This window comes from Pseudopodoces humilis, chromosome 13, assembly GCF_049639895.1.
Source record: "Pseudopodoces humilis isolate 2021_Gansu_Grassland_sample_001 chromosome 13, ASM4963989v1, whole genome shotgun sequence".
Lineage (NCBI taxonomy): Eukaryota > Metazoa > Chordata > Aves > Passeriformes > Paridae > Pseudopodoces > Pseudopodoces humilis.
The window spans coordinates 10,957,728-10,979,723 of NC_142212.1; positions in this window are offsets into that span (position 1 = coordinate 10,957,728).

Sequence of the window (21,996 nt, forward strand, 5' to 3'; positions counted from 1 at the left end):
TTTTGGCAAGGGCACATGGATTCATCCAGCTGAAAGAGGCACATTCCAGCCCACACCATTGTAAGCAATAATTGATGTCTCCCTTGAGAAAGTACAGATGTTTGTAATTTTTTTGATTTTTTCTTGACTGCTCAAATGAAATAACCTTGTTGTCTTGAAAAATTCCTCTAGGACTTGGTATTGCAAATGTTACTTCTGTACAAACTGTAAACTGCTGATTCAAATCAAACACACAATTATATACAAGACAGTTTTGAAATGCATTCTAATAATAAAAACATACTTGAAGATTGACTGATGTTAATGAATTAAAAATTCATTCAGGATAGATAAGATCCAATTAATAATAATAATAATAATAATAATAATAATAATAATAAAGAGTCTGCAATCAGATATTTTTCTTGTCTGCAAGTGTTCTCCTCCTCTTCACCATTCATTTCACCAGAATTTTCTTTGCAGAAATGATACTCATGAATACTGAAAAAAAAAATTAATTCTTTTATTTTAACTGAGCTGATGCTTCAGTAACTTAATTGTCTTTTAATTAGATATTGCTGATTTACAGGAGTGCAAGTGGTTGAAGAGTACAGTCATCACATTCTTAGAGAGGCTTACTGAATTTGGCACCAAGTCCTGGCAAACTCGCATGATCTCGGCCAGAAAAAGACTTTAAGTGGAAAGGCCCAATTCTCCTCTGTTTTATTTACATAAGGCATATGGTAACTGTTGACTTCAGCCCTTCTGATTTTCACATCTTCTTGGGGATATGGACAGCTGTGTGCTGGGAAAATACCTCAATGTTCAGGTGAAAAAACTTCAGTGCTCAAACACATTTTATTACACAACTTTTCAGTTTTCATATTTAATCTTTCTCTACATTAACCAGAAGCCTGATTTGATTGTTCTTTTCTTTTTTCCTTTCTGGCTTACAGCTGCTGTAGCTTCAGTCAGCCTCCTGGCTGAAAGTCAGCCTTTAGCTTTTGTCTAGTTCTAGGGAAGATGATGAATTGGGAGAATTTAAAATACTTCTCCACAAAAGGTCCCAGGAGTCACCACTCAATCTGTCAAGCTCAGAACTGAACCCCAAGGCAGTTGCTGGGGACAAGTGTCAAATCTGCTGTCAACCTGCTGGAAACCCTCCTGGCTTTGTTGAACGTTGACAATTCACACTAGCAAAAATCCAGCCCAGTATTTCAAAAATGCCCATCATTAACCCCTAGAGAAGGGTTAACCTCTGAGTCCCTGGAGATGAAACACACCTTCTAAAGATCAGAGCACAACCGTCAAGAATAACAACTTATCCCTTCCTGTGTGGGATCATCACCCCACACTGAAAGCACACACTCTTCTACAAATAGATTCTAGTCCTTTCCTTGAAGGGGTGCTTAGCAGGATAAGGTGTCAGGGAATTATCCAGGTAGCTTATAAGAGCTTTGTGTAATCTTCTTTAGATATTCCATGTTCTCTTTTACTTGCAGAAAGCAGCTTCTTAACAATAGCAAGACAGGAGGATGCAGGTGAGCAGAGGTGCTTTTTCACAATACTTTTCATTATCTGCTTCAAGCACGTTTCAGGTTAATCTTTTTTTACCTGAACACTTCTCTTGTCAAGTTCTCAGTGACCTCCTTGGTAAACAATTCTAATTTTTAACTGATCATGGAGTCAAAAGCTTTTCATAATTTCTCACTTAAATCTGTGTTTAATTTTATGGTGTAAGTCTGCATACATCACCTGTGTCTCTCTCAGACATCATCTTCTCCTGGCTTTAGTTTTTTCCACTCTCAGTTATCCATGTCTCCGTTTTCTTCCTAAGCCTTGTAGGGTATTAAAATTGGCAATTTAGATGCACTGTAAAAATAAGAACACTCCTTCCTGCTAAGAGGACACATGGTTTATTGTTTTCTAAGCTCTGCTGTGTCAGCTCCTCCAACCAGCAATTATAAAATTGAAGCCGCCAAGGTTGGTAAAAGTCACTTTCTTATTAGCATCTAATTATCTACCAGTAGATCTGGGTCCAGCCTTCAGTGCCATTGAACACATATGATATTGGCTAGGGCAAGCAGAAAAGTTATGATTTCATTTTTAAGGAGTCTTGTGTATAGAAATGGAGAAAGAGTTGGATAACACAAGGAAAGCAATTAAAAACCTAACACAAATTTTTGTATTGCCAGAACCCATCCCCTCCAATTCTTTTCACTCCACACGTCATCCATTATGTCCAACAGACTCAATTCCCATGCATGCTGCAAAGTCCCACTGGTGTAAGCCCTCTGAACTGAGAGTGCTCTTGAGTGTGGAGCTGCATCCACTCTTTCCTTCATCTGCAAAAGTGCAATCAGAGAGTTTCAGACTGATTTCCTAACATCTCCCAAAATACCACGCTGACCTGACATAACAGATGCCTGTTCTCTCTGAAGAAGAGACAATTCAGGGGGTGTTGTTGCTCACACAACAGGTAACTGATCTGTGTGGTTCCCTGGCAATGCAAGAAGTTTACAGAGGCTCAATGGAAATAATTTACTTGGGAAAGATCTATTCAGGGTTACTAATTAGACTATCCACAGAAGGCTCATGTCTCAGGGAAAATAGTTGTGTGTTAAAAGACTGCCTTGGGCAGAATATCATGTGTGTTTGTACTGTTCTTGATCTTCCCTGAGTATGCACTTGGACACCATTAAAGATGGGGTATTAAGCTGAAGGCCCTTTGGCATGTTCTCAGCACAGTTATTTTTATGACTTTTAAAATTAGGATGATATACTTAAGTACATCAAGTGCTGAGACAGCATACAGAAAACTGCAAACACACTGGTTTGTACCAAGCATCTACATGAGAACAGGCATGGGAGGCCCTTCCTGGTTCCAGTTTCCTCCCAACCTGATAGAGCAGTGGTTTTCAAATAGGGCAAATGGGACTACCTGGATATCATCACATAAGGGAACAACTCCAAATTCAGCACAAAAATGAAGCAGCTTCATTTACCTCTGGCATGTTTACTCAAACAAGGCTGGGAAACTGTCTAAAAAGCCAGAATGACAGAACGGGGCCCCTCTGCACAAACAGGCTGACAGGCTTTGTCAGTAGCTTGAATTGGATGTACTTTCCCCTGGTTTTCCTCCACTGAGGAGAATCAGAAAGTAGGCAAAAAATCAAAGCTTCACAGAGTCTGTCCAAGCACCCTGCCCATCTGTGTGCATGCCCTCATTTTCTTTAAGGACCATTTCTGTCCCTTACATGCAGGAACACCCTGTGTTGTTAATGGCTCTGTCACCTTAGCTTACCAGGAAAAGCAGGACTAACCCCAAATCCTATGAAGTTGATTAAAGTCTTGTAAAGGGACTTTGTTCAAAGTCTTTACCCACTTTCAATCAGTTCTTTTTGAGTTATACCATGCTGATAGACCACTGTGGAGCTTTCCTTCATGGATTTAGGACCTTCAGATCATAACTCGAGAGTTAAAATTAAGTATTAAAAACCCTACTATTCAAGTAGATAGTGAATTACCAAAGAATCATGGAATAGTTTGGGTTGGAAAGGACCTTACAGATCATCTAATTCCAAGCCCCCTGACATGGGCAGGGATGTCTTTCACTAGATAAGTTGCTCAGTCTAACCTGAACACTTCAAGAGATTGGGCATCTACAGATTCTCTGGGCAGCCTGTGCCAGTGTTTCACTGCCCTTTCAGTACTGAATTTCTTCCTAATGTCTAATCTAAATTTATCCTCTTTCAGTTTAAAACCATTTCCCCTTGTCCTGTCATTATCTACCCATATGAAAAAGTCTCTCTCCCTCCTTTTTGTAAGCTTCTTTAAGGTACTGGCAGGCCACAATGAGGTCTCCTTGGAGTCTTCTCCAGGCTGAACAAGCCCAGCTCTCTCAGCCTATTTCCACGGGAGAGGTGACCAAGCCCTCTGAGCAACTTTGTGGATCTGTTCCATCAGTCCATGTCCTTCTCATGTTGTGGGTCCCAGAGCTGGACACACAGGTAGGGTGGAGTAGAGGGGCAGGATCACCTCCCTCTCCCTGCTGGCCACGCTGCTACTGAGGCAGCCCAGGATGTTCTTGGTCTTCTGGGCTGCAAGTGTGCCGTGGAAATGGGTAAATTAGGGTATGTAGCTTCAAAGGTCAGTGCAGAGTTCTCAAAACTGTTTTTTAATAACTTGGATAAGTTCACATGAAACAATGGTTTCTCAGTGTATTGAGAACTCAGTCATTTAACAAACAGGGTTATTTTCTGTCATAAGTAATAATTAGTGATGGTTAGGATCATTATTTTCCTATCATCAATGGACTCAAGACACACAGTTTGGATCCAGTTCCAAACAACCCCCAAATTCAGGGAGCTTGGATCTAAGATTTGATTTCAGTTCAACCCCTTCTTTTTTATTTCCCTATGTTTTGGCCTATCTTTAAGCATTACTAGGGCCAGAATTACTATTTCCAGGATCCAATTCAAAAGGAAGCCCTCAAGCTGCTAAGAAAGGGGCTTGCCATTAAATTACATCCTCATCTTCCAATTTTACTATTGAATAAAATCTGGACAGCTGTTAGCAGTTTTTTCAGTCTTGATTTGTATAGTTACAAACTGAACAACATGTAGCTTGTACACGACTGTTTTATCTGAATGCTTGTCAGACACGGTTCTTATTCTGTTAGCCATCAAAAACTAGAGAGAGATCTTCCTTCCTCAGCATGAGGAAACTTGTTTTGCTTTTCTGAATTTGTTGCATCAAAAAACCTGGCCAGCAATTGCAGAAACTTAGCTCTCCAAGGATGGTGAAAATCATCTCCTTATTACTTTGTAATTATCAGAAAGTTTTGGATGAAAATGCCTAGAGTCCACTGTCCACATTTCATCCTGGCTGACAAAGCTGGCAGATGATCCAGCATCAAGAACAAAAGAGAAGGAAATTATTTGGAAACATGCTAAATCTGGAAGACAATCCTTTGAAAATGCAAAGGAGCCTCTGATTAAGTGATCACTTGGAGTATTTGTGATTGATTCAGAAAAGAAGAAATGGAACAAAAAGCCAGCTCATTTGGGACTTGGAGCTGAACTGAACCCAGGGTAGGGAATTGTTCCCATCCCGAGGGTGCCTTAGCAAGGCTGGACCTGTGAGGGCAAAGGGGAATAGGAAAGTCAAATATATAAAAGTTCCACTTTTCAAAGAGAAACATGGGATTTAACTTTACTTTTTTAATTGCCTCCAGTTTATATCCTTGCTCCTCTGGATTAAGGTCTTAGAACCACTGACCAGTACAACTACACAGGAGTTCACATTACCCACACCCCACAGTAACCTACTGAGAGCAGTACGTAGCTCTCTTGGAGCTGAACTTTAAATTGTTTCAAGACCTTGATTCCAGAAAAGTCCTTGATCATATCCTGGGGTTCAGAGAGGAGGGACGAAGTCTTCCCTTCCTCTCCACTCCTGGATGAGTTACCTTTGCTCTCCATTTCCTCTCTTTCAGGTGACAGGGACAGCAACCTGTAAAGCACGGAGCACTGTGAGTAATAATCTGGAATCTCCATCCCAGTTCCAGAGGCTGGGGTGGGATGCACAACATCCTTAGAAACATTAGGAACCAGACCTTCATGCATACACAGCAGCACAAACTACACCATCTCATTTAGAGAAATGTTCACTCTTCTTTGCAAATAATTTAGGCTTCTTATTAAATGAATTCAAATTGTTGCTAAGTTATGAATAAACTGAGAGTAACTTAAGGCTCTCAGAAATCTCAGTTTAAAATGAAACCTAATTTCTGTCCCTAACTTTCTTTCCTACTTCAGTAATAACCAAACCAGGATTAAAAATGCCATTTTCCCTAAAGGATTAAGAGTTTTTTAGTTTTGGGTTTTTTTCTTTTAAATAAGGAAATAAATAAAAAATCAATAATTTCAGAGTTTAATTGGCTGGTGTCTCCCCATGACAAAGTAGAAACACATTCAGGACATGACATGCATTTATCTTTAAACCACTCACAGTCAGTGCCATGGAATATGGATCTCATTGAGCAGGGTGAAAAACAACCCAAGTATCTTTTGGAAAGAATAATTTTGTTACAATTACAGGTTTTCGGAAAGGCCTGAAATCTGATGATTTCCAAGCAACAGGGCACTAAAGCATTTCCCTCCAGGGAACTAACTTTTGTTTAGGGACATTCCAGGAAAACAGTCTGGACAGATCTATTTTGTTGGCTGTAGCTTTTTTGCAGACTTGGTTCTGAATGCCATTAATTAACTGAAAAGGCCCCAAAAGAGAGCCTATTCCACATGAAAGCAGCAGAACACCAGAAGACTCAGAGCTCCACAATGAAGCTGCTTTTTTATCCTCTTCTGTTTTGCACCTTCCACATCCACCAAATTTCACTGCTGTACAGGACAAGAGATATTTCCTAAGTGAAATCAAACCTTGCATTTTGCTCTATTTTTGCTTCGTACTCAACCACCTCGCTGTAGGCTTTGGTTAACCACATCCATGACAGGAGCTTCTTTCCACTCACAACACTTTCTTCTCTGAGGCTGTCTGCAAGGGAAAGCAAACCATGCCTCAGACCTATTTTAGACCCAACTGACCCATCCAGAGAACATGCCAAACTTTCTGCATCTCACTATTGAAAAGGACCCTGGAGGTTGCAGCTTCACTTCTTGCTTTTCAGTTTAACCAAACCAAATTACCAGGATTAAAGCTAAGAAGTTTCTTCTTTGCAGCCATTTAACCTAGTTACTGTACACAAGATGCTGATGCTGCTTATCTCTTCTGTAGCTTTACATTTCCTTCCCTATTTCTTTGGAACTCTAAGCACACAGAAATCAGTCAAGAATACACAGATGCAGATAACCAGTTCAAAGAGGAGACCCCAGAAACAAAAGCAAAAACCCCAACAACCAGAAAAGGAATACCTGTAATGTTGGACACAACCAAACCTCACCACCCTTTCAAAATACAAGTATCTTACTTCAAAATGTGTTAGTGATCTGATCCTAACTCATCATTAGCTGATTTATGGGCTGCATCTGCTCCAGCAGACCAAGAGCAAGTTTGCAAACACCAGTGTGCACTAGATTCCTGCCTTCCCCAGGCTGTGTTTCATTTCACATGGTGGTGGTTTCTTTGACCAGACAGCACAATGGGCTCTCTGTGCAGCCAATGCACTTGGTTTTTCTGGAAATCACCATGTCTCCAAGAATTTGGGGGGGGAAAAAGGGCAACAGCTGAAATCCAGATGACTTGAGTATTTTGCTAACAAAGAAAGATTGTTGGAGGCTAAATGAGACTGATCCTTCCTAGAAAGAGCTCTGAACAAATAAGTACTGCATGGCTAAGTGCTAGATTAGGACTCAAATGAGGTTTTCTGCATAGATCATAAATCAAACCGTGCAGTGGAAGGAGTTCATAGAAAAACAAAGCAGATGTGCAATCTCTGCCTAAGCATTGTTATTTCAATTCTAAGATAAGGGGGTTCTGGTTTAAGGGGTAGAGTAAAATTTGGAGTTATCCTTAAGATCTTGCCAGCTTTGTGAAAGGCAGTGAGCAGGAAAATGAGGGATAACATCATAGATTCACCTCTTTCTATTGGCTGCAGCCACATTTTAGTCATAGTCTGCAGCCCCAAACTCCACTTGCTCTGGGAAGTCCAGATGAATTCCACCAGTGCACATTTGCCTGAATTTCGTGCATGTAACACCAATATCAACCCTGAGTGCACAGCCATGTGAGAGGGGTGCATGTCTGACCTGGAACAGATTGGAATCCAGCCATGAGCTCTGCACAGCAGGGGCACATGCCTGGTGTTAGGGGATGATGTAACAGGAGGCTGTAGCCTCAGGCTGCACCCAGGGAACATGAATTAGGCCTCATCCACAAGTACATTTATTGGCAGTCTGGGCATAACAACTAAAGTTAAAAGAGTTCATCAGCCATCTTTTTTTCCCTAGGTAAGAGGAGCTTTGAGCCCAGGAGCAAGAGTTCCCAGTCTGCGGAAAACAATTCTGGCTCTTAGAATAATTTCTTAGAGAACAGTATGTAAATAAAACCAAAGATGAGAGGAGAAATATATATTTGTGTGTGTATAGATGTATACATACAAGCTTATAGATGTAAATATATAGATATATGAGCTGTTTGCTTGGGTTTTTTTTAACCAGATTTAATTACACAAACCCAGCACCACAGTCTGTACATTAGACTTCAGACTCTCGAATCACAGGCCTCTGATACATAGTGAACATGAAATGTCCCTTAGCTCTTAGCCCCAAGTTATCTTAGGCTTCCAGACTCAAGAAGGCCTGTTTTTCCCACATACTTCAGCAAATCTCTTTTCCATCTGCCAGAGAACAGTGCTGAGACCAGGTACCAGTGCAGTCCCAGTGAATACTGCCTTCAGATATGCACTTGCTGCACTAGATATGGAAAACACAAGCTTTCTGTTATGTACACCCATAAATAAGTGGGAGACTTTTTTCCTCCAAAAATCAGAACATTGTTATGCTGAGGTGGCGAAGTTGCTTCTGTGAATCAAACCTGATCACCTGGTGCATAAACAGAAGAAATGTGTCCCATGAACCCTTTTCTCAGGAGGCCTGTATGCAGGGGATGCCTGGAACCCAGAACCTTATGTGCAACCAAGATTTTGAGAATGTCCTCCATACAGATCTTCCTTCCACTCATGAGCTCCAAAAGAGATCCTGTGTCCTTTCTCTGTAGACCACATCATTGAACAGGGAAGTAAAAGCATTTGTCCTCAGCGGATGTCCTTTTCACAGGGCCCCTTCATTCCCTGGCAACTGAAATCCAGTTGCAAACATGCCACAGCCCCCGCTGAGGGAAGGGGTTTATGAGCACAGGCCCTGCTGTAACATGGTAATCCATCACCGAGCCAGCCCAGGATGTGGGCACAGCTCACCCGACTCCCAGCCAAAGTTCTTCTGGATGGAGTGCTCACACTGTTATGTAAAAATTACAGCTCCTCAGTTTGGGGCTGTAACTGCCACACCAGAGCCTTGAACTGACCAGTCCATAAAGTGAGGAACACACTATTGGTGTCCATCCACAAAAACTGGGCTCAAATAACTTTCCTAGTGACAAGGAAGACCTTGGGGGGCAAGAGCTAGCATAGGCCCCACCCCAGCAAGGTGCCACTCAGTTGCCTTCATAAGAACACTCCCCTGTATCATCTGCACCCCTTGGCCTGGTTTTGTCTTACTACATACTCCTGGCCTCTCTGCCCAACACAAATTCTGCCCCAGAGAATCACTACCTTGTGTCTTGAAGCAGAGATCATGGGAGATGTTGAGCAAGAAAACTGAACAACGGAAGACTCTATGACTTGCTTATTCACAAAGTAGCCAAATTAACCTTTCCTGTCCTAAGGAGCACATGCCTTTGCTTGGGACACTGTAATTTGTTCCACATGGCAGTCAGAAAAGTAAACACAGACATAAAAATAGGTAAAAATCATATGGTTTAAGACAAGACTTTGAAAATCCATTTGTAGAGCCCCTACAGTGTGAGTTCAATGGGATTTCCATTTTTTTTTCTTTTTTTTTTTGTTTTCTTCAAATAGCCACATATGTGGCTGCAACATTTCTGTGGAGACAAATACATCTTTATTTTAGTTACTGGAGTCTTCTCAAAAATGTGCCTATAAATCCTCAGGGAGCGAGGAGGAGTCACAATGGAAAGACTGATGGACGTGCCGCACTACTGCGGCTCGCACGGTTCAATTGCCATGATTGCTCCTTTGTGGCCTCAGCATGGCTGTGTGTCACCAGCCCTTAAATATATATTTTGAACTGTCATGTCCAATAGAGTGGGCCCTGGTGGGTAGTTAAAGGCAGCAGAAAAAAAGTAGAGAAGCATGGAAATACGATGTGAAAAGACTCACTTTTTAAACAAGAGAATAGGAGCTGTTGTTGAACATGGTGCCTGGTGCCCAGTATATTCTGCTGGCTTTGGGGAGATAAAGGATTTAGTAACACAACCTTTATGAGCTTGCTTGGTTGTACACTCTGAATGAGGAATCAACAGTATTTGGAGGCTCTCCTTGCTCCTTTTTCTTTGTGTTCTCAAGACCAGAATATTCTCCAGCAATGCAATTTCCAGCTGACCTATCCTGAGGCCAGATGGAAACAAAAGAGAGAGATTAATGGCCCAGGAAACTTTGAAGAGAACAATAGCACAATCTTGGGATGAACTAGAACACATGAAATGTAATAATCTTGGAGGGGGGAAGGCAGTTCTGCAAAGAGAAACCTTTTCCACGGCTTATTTAACAATGAGTGTAAAATGAAAACGTGCCTGACTGTTTTGATTTAAAATCTGCTGGCTACAAACAATGATTTTGAAATAACATGAGTCAATATTATTTTTCCTAAAATGTGACACAAGGTCTAAAAGCTAAGTTCTCCTCTGGGTGAGGCTGATACCAGTGTGATCAAAAGCAGAATTCATATTGATTGCATTTGGCACCTAGTGATGCTCACACATAAGACACGGGCAAGAAGAAAAACTCCATGAATGAATGGGTTTGATCTGAAAACAGTAACTGGTTGTTCCAAGAGGAAATGTGCTTTTATTATCAGTACAGAATGACTCCATGGTAAATAAATCATTTGTATTGCAACTGAAATATTACTCTATTATGTATCAAGGATGTGTGAAACTTTTCCACTTATTTTTTTTGTTTCATTTTGGTGGTTTTTTTCCAGCTTGTTAAGTAGCTCTCCAAGGACCTATGAACTATCAACTAGAGGTTAAAAAAACGCAAAACAAAAATATCCTAAGCAGTATTCATATTATATAGAAATCTGTACAAGCTACAATAAAGCATACAAAAAACTCCATAACTAATCAGCTTAAATTGTCTTTTAGTCTCTGTCTTCTATTGCCTTACCCAAAATTCAGCCTTACAAAGAATCTATGCAGAAAGGCAATCTTTTCAGAAGGCAACTGAAATCTAAGCTCAGGCTATCCAAGAAATCAAACATTTTCAAGAGTCTGGAAGCTCTTTCATGACCTCTGGAGCAAGTAATGCACAGCTTTCTGTGGCATTGCATCCTGACGGCAGATCACTTGGTGTCACTTAATCATTTATGACACATAACTTCTGTGGTAACTCTCACAAGATCTTCTCATGTGGCTTCTCTGACACCTTTTCGGAGGTGACACAGACCTCTTCTCTTCTCTTCTCTTCTCTTCTCTTCTCTTCTCTTCTCTTCTCTTCTCTTCTCTTCTCTTCTCTTCTCTTCTCTTCTCTTTCTCTTCTCTTCTCTTCTCTTCTCTTCTCTTCTCTTCTCTTCTCTTCTCTTCTCTTCTCTTCTCTTCTCTTCTCTTCTCTTCTCTTCTCTTCTCTTCTCTTTCTCTTTCTCTTCTCTTCTCTTCTCTTCTCTTCTCTTCTCTTCTCTTCTCTTCTCTTCTCTTCTCTTCTCTTCTCTTCTCTTCTCTTCTCTTCTCTTCTCTTCTCTTCTCTTCTCTTCTCTTCTCTTCTCTTCTCTTCTCTTCTCTTCTCTTCTTTTCTCTTCTCTTCTCTTCTCGATGACAAATTGATATCTCTGTCCAGCAGAGCTGGAATCTACCAAGGGCTCCTAGCAGGAAATGAGGCCTGACACAAAGATTGTAAGTTACATTGCTTCAGAAAAGTATGTTTAAAAACACTGTATAGGAGGTTGTAGGCTAAGATTTTCTAGTGTGGACAATTATACTAAATGTGCAACAAGGAGAGAAAATCCTAAAGTAATTCTAAATTCAGATTTAAAATACTCCTGAAAAGAGTTATCCTTCCACTGCTTCAGTTGTTTTCATGGTAGGGTGGAAGGCTTTTATGTACTTTCCTGCCAGCCTTGTGTCTATGCTGAGAGACTCAAACTGCCCCTCAGAGCCTTTAAAGAACCAGGGGGCTGGACAGACAAATTATCTTTAAGAACTCACTAAGAACAGTGAGCTCCCAAACACAACTTCATTTCTGCCATGGTGTCCTGGAGAGCCCTTTGTAGTCAACGTATCAAAGCTGACTAACAGGTGAAATAAAAGGAGCACAATCATTATGCATTCCCAGGAGAAGTCAGATGATCTGGTATCATCTGGTAGTGACATATATGCTTTGGCCAGCTGAGAAGGATTTAGAAAATTCCAAAGTGTCCCAGTTGCATCTGCTATTATTTTGATGACCTACTTCCTATTACCAAGCAAAGATGTAATGTGGATCAACACAAAGAGGAACTCTATGTGTCACAGGCAGAGGATGTAATTCTAGTGTTTTCCCTTTTTTTAATCCAGATTAAGTCTCGTGGTTTTTTTCCTTCCTATGCAAGAGAGAGGAGATGATCTTTCCCTTCATGCATCCCAAAATACTTCCACATGCACAATCAGCCACTAAAAGCAAAAATTGAAAAACAAGTGGGGAAAATGAATCTACCTTGTCAGAAGCGTACAAACAAAACCGACATGAACATCTACAAAACATCTTGAATTCTTAAACATTCTCCTTCCATTGGTATGCACTACATATAACAGACAATTGTTGAGTGGAGAGATCTGTCTTCTGAAGAATGAACAACCAGAGTCAGAAGCAAAGGAAATATCAGAAGTGTTAGAAATGTATCCTGCATCTGTCTGCACCACCAAAATCAGAGATTGTTAATCCAGGTTAGAGGACAGCTGCATGGCAAGGCTGGAAGACATGGATTGGGAAAGAATGTACTCAGCAGCTGAAACCAATGTTCCAGTTTACAGTACTTCCAATTTATTAATACTCAGGTAAGTTGCACAGTATGGATGAGCAGACATCCCTCCTTTTACTTTAACACTTTTAAAGGATGGACAATACTCCCACTGTAGTACAACCTTTAAGGTTTACAAATTTCATACATTCACTTCAAACACAGGGAGGTTAATTTCATCTTCCTGTGTTACTTCTAGAACAGATTGTTCATAAAACTCTCCTTTGCAACCATCTCTTCTTTTTAAGGAGAAAAATGTAATGGAAGTTAATTCCACAGCAAATTGTGATTTAACTTTACAATCAACTCAGACTAGAGAGCAGGAGAAACACATCTCTTGAGAAGGTTAAGCGCACATGGGGAGTAACACGGCTGTGGTTTCTTTTCTCTTCATTTCTCATTTGCACCCTGCTTGTTTGAATAAGTGGCAGGAATGAAGCCTCCTTGTGGAAAGATTTTACACTTTTCATACATCCCACTATTCATGCAGAGCAAATGGGGCAGAGAAAGAAAGCAACACCTGTGTTCCCTCAGCTCTCAAATCCCTGTCCAGTCAGTGTGCTCACTTCGTTAACCCAGGACACATGAAAAAAGGAACACCTTTCACCAGCAACTGCATTCGAGCAGCAGCAACCCCAGAGGTGGCTGCAACCCCTGACAGCCCAGCCCTGGGCACTGGCTGTTCTTTCAGGGTCTGGCACCAGTGGCAGCAAGTGAAAAAAAGCAGCTGAATAACAGCAGACAGAGATCACTCTGCAGTTTTGCAGGTACAGATCCAGCATATTTCCCAAAACACCCCAGAGAGCTGCTGAGGCAGGAGCCAGCACTGGCATTTCCTTGTGGCTTTGGTGAGGGTGGAGTTGTGACCATTAAATGGGTCCTGCCTCAGTACATGGCATGATGGAAGGGAAAGGCTGGAAGTGAAAGTGGTGAAGGTAGGAACAGGAATCCTTTTACAGTATGTGGGAAGGTGGACTTGACATTTACACTTTAGGAGAATTTAACCAGTTGGATGCAGAGCCAAAAGGCCACACTGGGTGAAGGGCTAAGGGTACATACTCGACATCCAGGCAAACGTCTTGTCTGATCTGGGGACTGCCTCATCTGGGGACTGTTCCCTGGGCTCCAGAATGTTCCAGCCCCATTCTGAGCTCTGTGCAAAAGGGCCTCAACTCAACCAACAAACGCTGGACATGAGCAGACACAAAGGCTCAGCAGCACACAGATCTTCAAGGAGAAACCTTTCAAACAGCACAATGTGGTTACCTCAGCATTCTTGGCATGAAAAGGAACTGGAGCTGAAGGTGTTTGGTGGTTTTGGATAAGCACATAAGGCCCTTTTTCACCAAATACCTTAATTTTTCTTTTTTTTTTCTTTTCCCTGTTTGGGAATGTTATGCCTGGAATGTACAGATTCCATTAATTTGTTCTCTTTTCTATTTTTTAAAATTTCTCCTCCAGCTGCTTTCTCCAACAGCAGGCTTTGCAGACCAAATTTCTCTCCATCTGCCTGGTTTTCTCTGTGAGTAAATATATCTTCTGGCATTGTGTTTAGCAGAGATGCATGGTCCTTCCAACATCCACAGTTATACACACTAAAACAATTAAACCTGTTTCTTTTCAAACCACTCAACTAGATAATTGATGCATTTACATGCTTGAAGATAATCTCATCCATGCTGGATCTGGATCTGTCCATGTGTGAAAACCGTAATAAAACTCAGTGAAGATAGAACACTCAGCCAGAGCCAGGAGTTCTGCCTCTTCCATTCTATTCTAGCACAGAAAGCAGAAATAAAGGAACACTGACAAGTAAATTTGAAATCCTGGCTGCTTTGGAACGTGTGTTCCCTCCTCATTTCTTTATAGCAGTTTGGCTTGCTCTGTCATGTGAGCAGTGTCAGAGAGCCAGATTCTTCTTACTTGGTCAATGTACCAGCATTGATCCAGCTGCCTCTATGGCCCGAGAGCAATATTTTAATCTTTTTTTGTCCCCTCAAGCTTCTTAAAGTTATAGGATAGATTGATACAGAGCCCTAACAATTATATATGCCTTCACTCAAATCTTTCTTTTCTGAGGCTGCCACAAAGTTTGAACACAATCCCAGGCCAACTGTTTCCACATCCAAGCATCCCGCCCTTCTCTAACATTTATACCACTTGCCCTCCTTACTTTGACTTTCTCCTGGCTGATTTCCCAGAATATCCTTTGCCTCTGGCAAGGTAATTGCACAAGTGTAAAATACTGTCACCACAAAACTTAGTTATAATATATGCTGTTCTCAATACACCCAAGGGACTGGAAGCCTGTGAGAGAGAAGTCCTAGTTCCTGAAGAGTTAATTATTTTTCAAGTCCCAGAAATCCAAGACAGTCCCTCCAAGTTTAGCGTTTAAGATTTTTTTAAACCTGGGTAAAGCATTGAGGTTTTATCCGCCAAGAGAGAAATAGTGAGTGGAGGTAAAGGGGGTGTCTTTTTGTCTACAAATAATAATAACAAAAAAAATATGTACTTTTAAGCAATGTGGGTATTTTCACACCTTTTATTTTATTCAATACTTAGTCATCTGCTGAAGAGCAAATGGAAAATTTTAAGCTGCTGTCTTAAAATGTTTGATCCACTTTCACTACACTTTTCTTGACTATGCCCTTAATAGAATGAATGTTACCAGCCAAGTGCCAGTCAATGACACAGCAGAGACTAAAACCTCAGGTCAGTGACCTTCCATGGGCGCCATGAAAAAATTCAGCCTTCTTTCCAAAATTAGAGGGTGAGGATGATGACAGACAACACAGCCGTGCTGGCAGGGCAGGGTTTGAGCTCTGAAGTTTCAATGTTTCATGAAGCAGTACATTACTATCAGCCACTCATCTCTCTGCTAGGTAGCAGCAGCCAGTTCCTGCTATGTATCTCACAGGGGCCAGGGACCTCATTTCCCAAGTCTGCCCCAGTCCTCAACATCTGCCCACTGCCCTCTTTAACAGTCTGTGATAAGGGGCCACTGAATTACTCTCTCTACCACTTCTTTGCCGGAAATTGAAAAGCATCCTTCCCATAGAAGTGTTGTTTACATCAAAAAGGCTATTCACTCCCATTTGTGTCCATTTCTGCTGTTTGATTCAGGCCACGTCACACATCTTGGTGACACCAGCATTAGCACATAGCAGTAAATGGATTTTTGCCATTACCATTAAGGGCAGACTGTAATCTACTGTCTTCACTTTCACTGTTTTTGCTTTGCATGTGTGGTGGGAAAGAAAATGAAGGGTGGGTCTCTCAGTCAGCAAGGATCTCTGGCACTGGGGGAAATTTGAGGGTAGTCCCACAAGGATTGTTTGTGTGATCTTGGGATAGGAAGCCAGACGTAGGTGTAATTGCAAAGACAACAGGCAAGGCAAGGCAAAAGTTTCATGCTCCGAGCATTTGTTTTCCCTGTGCTACAGCCCTAGAAATCCACAGGGCTGTCTGAGGGAGGGCATAAGGCACCTAGAGCAGCAGGCCCTGATAGCAGATAACAGGAGGGGAGCTTTGTGAGAGCAGGCATTACTGCCCTCAGCCTCAGGTCTCCTCCTTCGGGCTCAACTCCAGGCATTTGTCATGTCTCTCGCACTGCAAGAACAGTCTGATCCTGTTCCCATTATGGTTTCCAACTCCACCTATAACCTAGACAGCCTTGTGTCAGGTCTGCCCACAACCACAAGGATACTTAGGTATTTTGCCTGTCTTAAATGTGAAGTGAGCTGGATCCTTTTGAAAAATCTAGGTCTGAATATCTCAGATCTTTGTTTGGACTTTAGGATTTACTAGCTCTTCTGACATTTCCCCAAATTCATTAATTCCTCAAGATCTTTCTTACCACTCTGTGTGTTTGTCTCTCCCTGCCTTCAGCTCTGTAAGGCATTCTTCATTGCTGGCCTTCTTCCTTGCACACACATGCACACTCTGGTATTTAAAGGAAATTTAAATTTAAATTTTCACAGCAGAGTAATTGCATTAAAAAAACTATAGTGCTTTGCTTCAGCAGAAATCCTTACTTAGAAATAAAGATGAACTTCTTATTCAAACAAAAGGTTAAACAAAGAACAGTGATTGCCACACTGCTCAGCAGCAAAAACACTGATCAAATATGATTGAACTCAGTCCAGGATTATATTGATTATAATCCTTTGGTATCTACTTTGATGAAATTAAAGATATTGGATTCTACTCTCAATTACACCACAGGTTTCAGTGAAATCACTTTGAGTTCATACTGTTGTCACAGGACAGCACACACCCCAAGTCTGTAATTCTTCCCTCCCCAGCTTAGTTTGTCTCACGTAATTCATGGCTGATTCTCCACTGCTGAGGTTTAACAAGTACTCAAGTACAAGAAAAAGGCCATTCTTCAAACAAACATTCAGGAAAATGTTAATAAAGTAATAAAATGTCCAGCAAGTCAGAAGCCCAAGTTTTCTAGTGTGTCAGGAAAGCAAATTTTATTTGGAGCTTGGGAAGGGAAATTACAAAACAATTCCATTAGTTGGTAGGAACCCAATGAATGGTTTTACACCCAAATTTTTGACACCCAAATTCAGAATTGCAAATTACACTGAAGAGTCCAGCATGCTGGCTGGGCTGATCTAGGCAATGAAGGAGGAAAATGGAGTTTAAAAAGCCAACTTGCACACAAACCCTAACAACCCTTATTCTTATTTTACTCATCCACATGAGCAGCACAGTTGAGAGTATTTCAACAATCTGTGTAATTTTATCTTTCCTGTGTTCTTTGGACATTATGTGTCATCCCCGTTTGCACAATAGCCAAGTGCCTGATCCTGCTTTCTTTGCCAGCCACACAGATCATAAATCAGAGAGCACAGCTCATAAATCATGTGCCACTGAATACTGAATCAAAGTGAAACACCCACTTGGTAGGAGCTGCAGGATTTCCATGGGGCTGGAGGCAGCTGAAGTGTCCCTGAATACATGGGGATAGGCACAGGCCCAGCTGTCCTCAGCAGTAAATGTCCCCTGGTGAGGTGCCTTGGCCAAGCTGTTCCCAGTCTGCTCCTTCTCCTTGGCCCATCCCAAGCCCATCTCTACTCCACATACATGAATTGGACAGTGCAACTTTTGCACCATGTCCCTGTAATCCAGGCTGTAAGTATTCTGAGCGAGGGAAAAAAAAAGCCCACAAAACATTTAGACTTTAGTGGGTAGCAGTTTTTGTTTTCAGTGACATGAAGACTCCTTTCAAATCTCTACATGTACATCTAAGGGAAGGCAACCAGTCAGCAAGCAGCCCAGCTGTGCCCAGTGAGGCACTCCAGAAACATCCTTCTGAAGATGTAACGTGGCCCTGAATGCACCACAGCTGCTCACAACACACAGCCAGCCCGGCTGCTCGTTCAAGGACTCCTCAATCCAGGCAAACATGAGCCAAATCAGTTTGAACACCAGATCTTTACAACACCATCACTTTCAACCCCTTCCTTCTGCAATGCAGGATGGAGCACCTGCATAGATGCTGTGCTACAGCTGAAAAGAACCATGCAAAATGCAGCTAGAAAAAACCCCATGAGCAAGGATCAGCAGAAATAGGCTCAGCAAAGCAGCCCGCACCCCTTCTCAGAGCTCTGTGCAGCAATACATCCCTGGATGTGGGTGGGGTGGGGAACACTGCTGGTGCTTTGGGGAAGAGCAAGCTTGGAGTGACTCAGTGTTGTTTTTGGCTCTCTGTTTGTAGAGACATGGGGAGGAGAAGCTAACAACATCCCCAGTGAGCTGAGAAAGAACCTACAGTGGAAACTTTCTCATTGCCTGATCTCTTTTGTCCTGAGTAGTGCTGAAATACATGAAAGGTCTCTTAGCAAAGTCCCAGACGATACTGGATGATAAGGGAACAAGAATGATAAAAATCTAGAGGCATAGGAACAAAAGCATGTGGCAGTGCCTCTTTCTTCACAGAAACATTTATCAAATAATGAGCTATGCCACTCTCCTGCATGTGCTGAGCTGTCCGTGCATAGGCAGCCTTCTACCTGAGCACTCAAGCAATGACCTCAAAAGAACAAGGCAACTGTCCCAGTATATCATGGTAAAAACAATCCCAACTGCTCCACTTTGCTCCTCTCCAGACCCTGACTTAAGCAATAAAGGGGAGTTTTAAAAACAGAAATGTGAGTGCTGAGTAGTGCCTGGATGTGCACACACCCCCACCATGCTGCTGGGAATAGAGATCACTTGCCCCAATTTTTCTAATGTCCTCCTCAAACTGCTCTAAGCCATAGAGAAGAAAATTAAAACCAATATGCTAGAAGATAGAACAAGTAAAATTTCCAGCTAGTGGAGCCCAGTTGAAACTTGGGGAGTTATGCAACAGCCTTACAGGCCAAAATTGAATACAAAGAATATCTCCATATATGAAGGCAAGATTATGTTGCCCATAATCTTTGGTAATAACCATAAAGCAGAAAATATCTGCATCTGTGATTCCTTTTCTCCTCATCCCTGAGGTTCAGGCTCAGTTCAGTTGTGAATTCAGATTAAGAAAGGACTAACATTACCTCAGTAGCTGCCTACATAGGTAAGATAGGGATGTGTAGACTATGACTCTGCCAGGAAAAGCTGCTGTTGAAATGGCTGGGACTTTGAGGATGTTTAAATCTTTTTTTTAGGTTCACTACTTCTTTTCAGAGGCTGAATCAAGCTCTGCTCTGCGCCCATCTGTTGATTACGCAAGGGACTCAAGAGCTCTGGGGGTTTTGATTACCACAACATAGATCTTTCCTCTGCTGAGGAAGGCTTCAAAACAAAAGATCAGTTGCCTCAGGACATGCAGAGACAGACACACTTCATCCAGTAGATTTCAGAACCAACATTGAGAGTCTTGGAGCCCAGCTCCTGCTGCACACTCAAGAAGAATCACAGGAACCTCTTCTAAGTTAATGGTATATCTTAAAAACAGGCACAAGAGCAACCTTTGGCTCTATCTGGACCTTCCCCAAAACATAACCAGCTGTGGCGAAAAACCACATCAGACTGATGCTTTGGCCTTTGTGGTAGCTCCAGAAAAAACCACACTGCCTGAAGAGCTCTTGGAGCTCCCTCAGCATGCAGCAATCAGACCCATATGGGCACTATTTTTGTCTGATTGACCTGCCCTGCATAGCATGGTTTCTCTGTTAGTAAACACACCACCTCCATCAGCTGCTTTAACTTCTCTCCTAAATCCTCTCATAGGGTCCAGGCCTGCAGAAACTCGCTATACACTAAATCCCATTGAATTTATCAGGATATCATGTGGCAGAAACTGCATAGAAGGTCACCAGCATGGCCAAGAACAGGGAGAGGCCCTACTGAGTTGAGAAGTGTCCAGCTGATGTGCCAAGAAGTTGTAGCCTCTATCCATTGGATACCTGGAAAGTCAGTCTCATGCTGACCTGTTTGGTGGACTAGCCCACAGAAGAGAACTGCAAGACCTAAATTACAGCTTAGCATAACCCAGATCTCCATCCATGTCCCACCTAAACTTTGATGGGAGTTTTGGAAGTCAAAGAAAAAGAAAAACTTGATTTTCTTCCAAAACCCTGGCAAGTTGCATACCATTAACACAGACATCTGTCACAAGATACTGGGGGATTACATTTGGATATTCTTCACCTTGTGTAAGGAGACCACATCTACAAAACATGAGCCAAGGTCATTTGCTTCCCCAAAAGCATCCAGCTGATGTGAAGATGTTATGGTGGATTACAACTAAATGAAAACTGTACTTTAACCACAGTCCACAGATTATAAATGAGAGAACTGCAGTTTTTAGAGCCCAGGTAAGACCTTTCTAACTCTAGAAATCATAATATACAAAAGTACCACAAGTCTTTTGTTTCCTTGTCTCCCTAGAAATAGAAGCAGGTACCATCACATTTTCATACCTATATTCTGCACTGCAAAAATCTGCTTTGGGACAGATGGTTTTTCCAGGCACTAGACAGCCACATCTAAGATAGCCCCCAGGAAATAGGTGACAGAGAGAAGGATGGACCAGAGGAACCTGGCTCCTGGAACAGATCTGTGTGGCTTGCAGGATCAGAACAAAGGCAGCTAATGGGAGGGAGTTGAAAAATGGAGGTAAACTCTCAACCTGTGTCTACATCCACCTTGCTACTCAGTCACAAAGTTTTGCTTTAAACTGGTGATCTATGGGTTATGTCAAAGCAAAAGTAGAGTGCCTACAGTTACTGTGTAAATAGTTGACTCAAATACAGAGTAAACACTTCAGGATGCACAGAAAAGAGTTTGTTTTTTTTTTCCTCTTTCCTTTAAATTTCTTAAATTTGGGGTTATCTGCTTGCTAGTGAGAAGGAACACTAAGTAGCAGCAAGAATATAGTGCCTCCCCACAACAGTATTCTGAAAATGACACTTGTAAACAGTTCCATCAAGCAGAGAACGATAATGCAACTTGGCAGAAAGAATCTTAGAAGCCAAGTTACACAGAGAAATTATAGTTAAAATTACATTAATCAAAACCAGTTAGGAAAAGATGAGAGGACAACTCTGGCAGAACACATGTGGGATGTTACCAATTAAACTTGTTTTTCTTCCTAAAAGGCTACAGCATTCTTTTTAATTAGCCTCTGTCATTGTAATTCTAACAATAACCCACGGCACAATTACTATTTGAGCTACTTGAAAACTTAAAGCATGTGCCCAGTTTCTTTAAAAGACTCCTCTGTGCACATCCAGTGGTGCAGGGTAGAGAGAAATAAACTATTTCCTTTTTCATTTCTGAAGCTGTTATATTACAAGATTTATTCAAATGCTGAGAAACCATTCTGGGAATAGAAAAAAAATGATCTGTAACAAATAAATCAACTAGCTAAGAGTCAGAAATAAGCAGAAAGAAATTTCTTTCCAGATTTAACTTTAATGTTCTCTCTGGAGTAACACACTGGCATTTGTGAACCACCACAGAGCTCTGCACATACTACTGCATCTCATGAGCTCACAGCAGGCACTTCTCCTGTTCCTGCTGCTGCCATTGGCACTGAAGAAGTTAATGCCTGTAGGTTGCAATGCTAACTCCAGTTTGGCTAATCCTCTGGCATTACTACACTTTGCAAAATAAATGCTTGGCTGAAATGAGATTAGAAAACCTAATGGCATTAACAAAAGCCTGACCTATAAAAACTACTTAAAACATAGAAATACTGCAGTTTTCAGGTTCTCTGCTCTAAAACACAGATTCTCCACTTCTCTCTACTGATACAAGCTCAGAACTAGAA